Source organism: Carassius auratus, unplaced genomic scaffold (assembly GCF_003368295.1).
Source record: "Carassius auratus strain Wakin unplaced genomic scaffold, ASM336829v1 scaf_tig00014308, whole genome shotgun sequence".
Lineage (NCBI taxonomy): Eukaryota > Metazoa > Chordata > Actinopteri > Cypriniformes > Cyprinidae > Carassius > Carassius auratus.
Genome location: NW_020524488.1, coordinates 610,527 through 620,150, shown reverse-complemented (window position 1 = coordinate 620,150; position 9,624 = coordinate 610,527).

Genomic DNA, 9,624 nt, shown 5'->3' with positions numbered 1-9,624 from the left:
TTTTGTTTGAATTTCACAACATTTCATAACAGTACCCAGGTGGCGAAGACAAGAAAAAATAAACTAAATTACAATGTCACTTGCAATCGCTACGTGCACTCTCTGTTACCTGTGACACTTGCAATCGAAACAAATCGTGCATGTTGCCAATGGAGACAAGACGCTGTGGTGGTGATTAAACGATTAAACCTAATTTAGTACTATAACATACAGGGTCCTGCAAGAAAAATACAAGCCCGGCAAATCCGTGGCCAGAACACCAGAATATGAACACTTGCGCACAGGGGCACTGGACTGGGGGTAAAACCAATACTGATTATCAGGGCCCCAGAGGAAGAGAGGGCCCTTGAAAAGTCTGGAATATTTATTTTCAAGGGGAGGGGGGCCCATTAGGGTCTGCCTATGCATAGGGCCCGGCAAAGTCTCTTTATCATCTTAGTCTTTTAGGCCACATTAAGCGTTTTGCTGTATGGGAGGATCTGCTTGCCTTGTAGCATTAAATAATAACTATATATCGAATTTGGTCTTTTAATTGAACTTAATGTACCTTAATACATTATGCCATATTAAGTGTTTGTTTTTTCTACAGGAGGAAAACGCTCAACAAAAAACTTGCATTCATATTCTGCTGTTCTGGATTTGCCAGTCTTGTCTTTTTCTTGCAGGACACTGTATGTTATAGTAGTAGGCTTACTAATTTAGGTTTATTCATTTAATCCCCACCACAGCTACTTGTCTCCATTGGCAACATGCACGATTTGTGTTGATTGCAAGTGACGTCACAGGTAGCGGAGAGTGCAAGTGGCGATTGCAAGTGACATTGTAATTTAGTTTTTTTCTTTTTTCTAGCTTTTTTCTTGTCTTCACCACCTGGCTACTGTTGTAAAATGTAGAGAGATTCAAACAAAAAGTTATCAATAAATAGAACAAAATAAAAAAATATAAAGACTGCAAGTGACGTCACCAGCGGAAGCACTGTCGGAAGTGTCTGAGAGTGCAAAGCCTGAGAATGCAAGTCTGAAGAGTGGAAGTGCACTTTTTAAACATCAGCCCCCCTTTGCCCCACCTTTGCTAATGTGTCAATTGAACAATATCTTTTTATTATTAATAGTGGTGAAAATGTTCAGTAGTTTATTTATTAAAAAAAAAAATTGTTATCACGACTTGGTTAGAAACATTTTCTCTCTGTGCACAGAGAAACTGGCTTTCAAAAAATAAACCTACTGAGCAATTGGCCTACCCTAAAGTAAAATATGACAACTACTCAATTACCCAATGTATTTCACCGAGTTGGTATGTTGGTAGTGGAAGGTGCAATCATTAGAAGCAGTTTTTTGTCAAGAGACAGTGCAAGAATATTTTCAGCCATTATTTTCAATTTGGCCATATAATTTCCTGTGCCAATAGATGCTAACTGGTACATACATTGACTTTTTCTGAGGTGTGGAGGAGTGTATAATGTACTTACTAAGCATACAGGGTTCACATAAGGTGTAGGACTCAGTCCCAGCACATTTCTATCCTTTTTTTTCTCCCCCATTTTATTTTTAGTTTTCAGACTGCAATCTATCCCTAAGGGTCTTCATGAATATTCATCTCCCAGTTTTTATGAGAAAAGATTCACAAATGCAAGAATAACTATTATACATTCTCAGAAGCTTTTAGACGCATAACTGCAGTGCGCCATAAATGTCTATTTGGCACTTAATGTACAGGGACTGTAAATGTCATACAGCTCGTATTTTCCTCTACATTTGTAATGGCATGCAGATTTTCATATATAGTTGGGCCACAGCTGAACACGAGACCTGCATTATAACAATGCATGATGGAAAAGGTTAGAGCTGTAAGCATTATAGTCTACCACTGCTATCTGGTATTGTTAACACAGTGACCTATTTCCAATTGATCACATGTTCATAAATGTAAACTAAGGTTATTAGGAGAATGAACATGAAGGAAAAATGGAATGGAAAGCCAGCAAAGGATAAAGAGGAGTGTGTGTAAATGATGAAAAGCATGGTGCGCTTCTCAGGGCACTATGCTTCAGAGCACACTGCTTCCACACAGGGAGTGGTGTTCTTTGGCATGCTGTAAATCTAGGCCATTTACTCGGCTGTACGGCAATGGCACACATACATGCACGTGCATATTTAAACACACACAGCAAGTCTATGGGCAGACAGCAAGTGCATATATAATGCAGGGGGTCCAAACATGAAGAGCCGTGTTATCTTGGACATATCTTGTGCTGTCATTCTGGCTTGTGCGGTATGTGGGGGCAGGGCGAGCAGCTTTTCGCGGGACACTACTAATTAGAAGAAAGTCAGTGAGGTTCAGTGCTGCAAATGTTGATTCATATGAGGATGTATATCAGCCTGGGTGGTCAAAATGAAAATCTCATAGGATATTATAATAGATTGAGGCTATTTAAATAAATTTACCAAAGTTGGCCACTGGCTTATGATATTGTTTTCTGTGTTAATGAAAAGAAATCTGAGCTGTGTAACATTAAGTCACTGAAGTAATTGCCTCGTTGGAAGTGTGAGCATTTTTCGTAGCCTGTGAAACATTGATTTCATGGATGTTTTCAGGTCAGATCATCATGTTTCAGGGGTCCACACATTTTGATTTTTAATGACTGTAAAGGGTCTTGTTATATAAATGGAAACCATTATGACAGAATATACACAGAATGCAACATCAAAATTGCTTCATTTACTTGGATGCATCCCCCTGGCCTTATTGTGAATGATTAATGCATGAGATATATATATATATATATATATATATATATATATATATATATATATATATATTTATTTATTTTTTTTACTTCATGACCTTTAATCAAATTGTTCTACAAAAAAATGGTTCAAATGTTACAATGAGGTGTTTTTAAAGGAAGTAATAGGGGCCAATTTTGGCAGATTTAGAAGCAGAAACATGAAACTTATAATTAAAAAAATAATAATAATAACCTAGCATTCAATAGCACTTAATTCTGTTAGAATATGCATTAATTTAGATGTAAAGCTGTGTAAATTATAAATTTGCTGTTGTTTTAGGGTTTGCAGCATCCTCACTGTAACCCAGTAACTTAGATATTTAGGCATTGTTTTAGGCTCAACTCTGCTATGTAATGCCCATCCAATCACATTACATAAGTAAATTGGGTTACAGGCGGCATTTTTCTGTTGGTTTTAGGCCTTTTGTTTCTTAGAGCAGCACAAAAAGAAGAGTTTGACCTCTGTAAGGAGAAAGCCAAAGAGACAAATGGGCTGCTCCCATTACCCCATCTCTCTGTAGAAGCAGGCTGATGTTATTTCATGCATAACATTACATAGATGTCAGCTCACACATTCTTTCAGGGTGGCTGTGTTGTTATTTTTAGGAGAGCACAGATTTTGATCATACTGATGTTTGAGCACTTGCCCTCATGCTGACTCTTTGTACCGACCCAGAAATGTGTTTATATTTGCAAACAACATATATATAAAGGCAGACGGAAACAAGTGGATGCAGATAGGGAGCGATGGAGAGATTTATATGACTGATCACATATGACGTGTCTAATGATAGATGCTGACAGCAGATCCCCTTAAACTATGTGCTGGACTTGCAAAGGTAACTAGCTGAGACATGTTTCTTGCATTGGATGAATTGAACAGAACTGATGGGAACATGCAGAACTCTATGGGTACCAAAGAAGTGCAGGAAGTATTGTACACCTCTCTGAAGACTCACCTTATATTTTCACAACTACAACACTCAGAGTAGTCTTAGGTAGCCTTCTTTGTTGCTTTTTGTAGCCAAGGGTTGCCCACTTTAATATGAACAACGATCAACTTGTTTTGTTTTAATTTCAGGGCTGGAGTATCTGCAACGATCTGATTAGCACAGTAATTGTCATGGAATTTTTTTTTTTTTTATTTTTTTTTTTGGAGTCTCAATTGGAACAAATGTTTTAATATAGCCTATATTAATGTGATGGTGGCAAAGTTACATTTTCAGCAGCCAAGCACATTGCTCAATGTTTAATGTCAAACAAGCCTTCAGAAATAGATTTTTGTTTTCTTTGATTAAAAAGAACAAAAGACCATTTTCTTTGTAATACAAATCTTTTATAACATTATAACTGCCTTTACTGTTGCTTTTGATCAAATGAATGCAGCATGCTCAATGAAATACATTCTTCATCAAAGTTTATACAATAAAAAAACAAATGGTGTAGAAACACTTTTTTTTATCAACATTCTGCTTCTGAATCTATAAAATATTAACTAATATCAGATTTTTCTGAAAAGAAACTGTTATTTTCCTTCACATTATACAATTGTAATGTTTTTATTCTGCTTTGCATCAAAGGCCTCGGTCATGCAAATAATTTAATGAAGTGTCCTGTTGTGTCATTTGCATATTTGCACAGAAAAGAAAAGCACTGTAATCCAATATTAACTCACTCTTTCTTCAACCAACTGATGGTACTCTGGCATAATGTCACTACATTTTAACACCTCTGTGCTCTTTAACTAATGCCACGGATTGTATGGGATGTTGACCTCATAACAACAGGAACAGATGTTGATCCATAATTACCAAGCTGCTGCCAACTGCATTTCTGAAGGAAAATGACTTCATTTGATAGTTTAGTGAACTAAAAGCTGTGATTGCCACAGGACATAATAATAATGCTTTCACACTTCACACACAGTAATGGTTATGTGAGCGAAAATATTTAATCTATAACACTTCTCACACACCAATGAGAGAAATCCCACAGAGGCTCCAGCTTTGCACTGGTTTAACTAGTTCAAAATCAATAGATTATCTGACTAGCTGTTGACTTCTGTGGTGCAGAGTAAGTGTTTCTAAGATGCTAATGACACATGAAAAATATTGGGTAGTTCACTAAGCTGTAAGCTTTGATTTTAGTGCATAAAATGCAATGCAAGTTGTCGGTTAACAGTTGCCATTAACAGGTACTGAAATTGTGGAGACTAATGTTGATTTGGACCTCACTGACTTTGATTAGACAAAATAGTTGAAATTTCTTTAATGTTCAGCATAAGATGATTCATAAAGGTTTAAACAATACTCAGTATGACATTGTTACTGTTTAATTTTGGTGGGTACATGTCGATGGCTATATTTTGATGCTGTATATCTGAAAAAGCTGCAGCCTCTCTCAGGGTTTGCCCCCTTTCACCATGCTCATTACATGATTAAATAAAACTGTGCATAGCTATCAGTGCACTTAGCTGCCATCAGCACTGACACTTGCATGGTGATGTACATTCTGCTCTCAAGCACTCTTTCGCTCTCTCTCTCTCTCTCTCTCTAAAGAATAAGAGTACTTTATTGTTTCTGTGCCAAAATGCAGGATATAAAGCTCCCCACTGCATTATAATGTGGGGTATCAGTCCTGTTCACCAAATAATGGAAAAGAGAGGATTGCACAGCTAACAAGGTAGCTAGATTTGAATGATGTGTAGTAGGTAAAATTTCATCACGTTTATTAATTAAATAAATGGTACATCATAAAACTCTAAATTCTGATTAGACAAGCCACACTCAAAACTGTTGTTTTATTATATTTCCCTAAAGGTTCAAACAATTCAATAGCAAATAGCTTCCTAAATTGATCTCAATAGATTTTATGGTGTGGTAAGGGGAATAATAAAAAATAATTACACATATATGTTTAAAGAGCCCTCTGCACTTCTTATTGTAATCAGTGAATCATTGTGAAACCTGGTAGTAACAAATACCATTGAAAAAGTGGGTTAATTCCGTTTACAAAGAAAAATACCTGTTGCACTCAATTTATTTTCTCACCCCCAATATTGAAGTTATGGAAGTCCTACTGAGTTGATTGGATTTAATTTTATTGCATTCTTCTTCTGAATTAGAGATATGTGATTTAGCCTTCTGAGATATTTGAATGCATCTCATCTGATCTATAGAAAACATGCCAAGCTATCTTTTCCACTCAGATCTCAATACTGACAGTGCAATGCAATGCTCATTCAAGCTTCATACGTGTCTTAAAATGTTAGCTTGATGTCTATTTTCAAGGGTTTGTTTGCTTATGTGTCTGAGATGCTAGGATGTACTGTAACCCTTCTTGTGACTCTTTGTCATTGCATCTTTTAACAGACATATTCTCATACACAATTAATGACTTTTTAAATCACTGAGATGGGCTGCTGCACTGTAAAATAGAAACCTCTATCACTTGCTGTCTGATAAGTGCTCTTTGACTATTTGGGGAAGTGTTGCCTTGGCAGCGGTTTTCACCATATGACACAGAATCTCAATCTCAGAATCACGTTAACCCCATATCCTCCTGAACTTTGTTGACCCCTGACCTCAATTGACCCAGACCTTTTGCTCAGAGGAACTGGATTGTTTCCATAGTAACAAAGATGTGGGCTGGTCCATGTGGAAAATGAACTGTGATTCACAATCCCAGGTGACATTTCCTGTGACTTAGCCATATCATGTTGTCCCAGTAATCCTGTTGCTTCTGTTTTACTATGACAGGACATACTTCACTTTGTTAATGAGTTTTAATTCTTCACATTTGTGAAAATCTTTTGGACTCAGTTAGTTAAAATATTTACATATTTAGCCACCAAGGACTCTATTTACTCTATTTATACAGTGGGACTAGATAAATACAGAGTTCTGTCATGAAACTATATGGTGCAGTCCGATAGGTCTAATTCAACCTGATCTAATGACATCATTATCACATGACACAGCTGATTGTCTCCTGTATCGGTAGCCAATGAGCTTGCTGCTTACCTGTATAGATCTGCTAGATGATTCATGTATGCTATATGGGGGTTATTTCATGTATGTTATATTTGCAGCAGCAATATTTCTTACATGTTCACAGCAGCATGTTTTGGATATATTGGCAGTAGAAAGTCTAGGTACTTGTTCTGCCGCAGCAGCAGCACCGAAGCAAATCTATTCCGCCAAGACCAAATACATTAACATTATCATGCACATTATCATGCCAATCTCTCCAAGATTTGTCATAACAGACATAATATTAATTACCAATGTTTAAATATACTACTGTTAAAAACTTTAGGGCTTGGGATTCTGACTAAATTTTCTATTGTAATATATTTTTCAGCTGTTTTTTTCTCTCTCTCTGTGATGGCAAAGTTGAATTTTCGGCAGCCAGTGGCCAACTTTGGTAAATTTATTTAAATAGCCTTAATCTATTATAATATATGAGATTTTCATTTTGACCACCCAGGCTGATATACATCCTCATATGAATCAACATTTGCAGCACTGATAATTGTAATATGCTGATGTGTTGCTCAAGAAACATTTCTTATTATTATCAATCTTAAATAATTGTGCTCCTATTATATTTTTATGAAATCATATATTTTTTTCAGATTTATTTGATGAATAGTACATTCAAAAGAACAGCATTTATTTTAAATAGAAATCTGTTTAGAAACACATTATAAATGTTGATTTCAGTGATTTAGTGTATGCTTTGCTAAATATAAAATACTCGTCCCAAACATATTGAATGGTAGTGTATATTGTCAGAATTTTGCCCAGTGGCAACATTTACCATTGTAAATCTAACAAATTTTGTCTGGTAATCAAGCACTCTGTAAAAGCTTCATCTCCTCTACCATATACTCTTACAGTGCTGCCACTAGCTAATTATTGTACATTCATCACTTTGGCTCACTGCCCAACATTTAGCACCTTCTCCATCCAAAATCCTAAAATAACAATGCATCCAGAACACTGTTATGCTGCTGAAAATGAACAAGAAAAAATCAAGTATCTCTCATGTTTAAAGGGGTCGTATGATGCAATTTAAATTTTTCCTTTCTCTTTGTAGTGTTACAAGCTGTTCATGAATAGATAAGATTCCATAAAGTGGCAAAGACTACAACCCAAAGAGATATACTTTATAAAAGTTAAAACTTGTCCATGTCCTCCTAAAACGGCTCGTTCCAACATGCCCCCACATCTCTATGTCACGTTGTAGGAAGATTTGCATAACACTGCCCAAATGTTCACGCAAAGAAAGAATATGTAACTTTATTGTTGCTGCAACCACCGCCGACAAGTTGTGGAGACGCTATGTGTTTCGTGTGAAAGAGAAACTACTTTGTTTGGTCTTCCAAAAGAGGACACAACTAGAAATCAGTGGTTAAGTTGTATTTACAACAGTGTTCCAGAACAGTTCAACACAAATATTCAGATGTATGAAGCGTATTTTATGGAGGACTGTTGTCCTGATCCTGGAATGGTAGACTACAATGCCAATGTCCTGACATTTTATCCTACTCATCAGATTTTCCTACCAGAGTTGCGCACATCAATATTGCGTCCTTTTTCTCATGCTGAATTACATTTAAAATATGTGCATCACTTTAAGAGTAGGTTTAGGGTTGGGGTAGGGGAAGACATTAATAAACCATAGACAACATTTTTTGTTGATTAATTGTGTACTACCTACTGTTTTAATGGAAGGTAGCAAAATCTAAAAGGGTAGCACAAATCGACAGAACACCGACTGACTCACAAACGGTATGTTTTCAAATTTAAAGGATTTGCCACTGATGATTGAAATGCGAGTTTTGAGTATTGTAGAGAGTAGTGCTTGTTGTTTGTCATTTCTCCGATCACATATCCAGACATGGTTTTATGTTAACGTGCCACAACGCAATGTGTAAAAAAACAGTAAAAGTAATTATAATCCGGTTTCTAGAGAACAGTGATTGGTTGAGGCAGCCTCTCCAAGAGGATGGCAAATATTTAACATACCTGTAATCACATGTGACAGTTGACAGGCACTTCCTGTCCAAGACAATGCTGTCACTCAGTCACAGCCTCGTGAGGAGAGCCAGGCCATTGAATATCAAATTGATATAAATAATATTTTCCCTACTTTGACTCATATGGGTTAAATGAGAACACTCAGTGGAGAGACATCTGCCCCTCATCTCGCTGACTCTTGCACATTATTAAATATTAAATACTCTGTAGTAGAAGAACATGTCCCCAAGTGTGCTATTTTATATCACAGTCCACTCAAAATAGACATTTGCCACTTGTGATGTCATTACAAAACCCCATGAAATCTTGTTGTAGTCTTCTCTCTTGTGTGACATGATTTCTTATAGAAGCTTTAAGTTAGGACTGAACCTATATATATATATATATATATATATATATATATATATATATATATATATATATATATACATACATACATACATACATACATACATACATACATACATATATATATATATATATATATATATATATATATATATATATATATATATATATATTTATTTATCATCCATCCATCCATCCATGCATCAGCCTTTAGTACTTGCTACTTCCTTTGCTAGTCAAAGTACCTGGTATTAAGGATGACATTACATATATACACAGACTCTTTTCTGCATTTACTATAGTCAAAACCATCAAGTTAAGCCAAGGCAATTACAGCATTCATTAACAAAGTCATCAACTGATTTTTTACAAAGTGCTAGGCATGCATCAATAGCTATGTTTACATGTAGACAAATAATATGTTTGTAATCAGATTGATGGCTC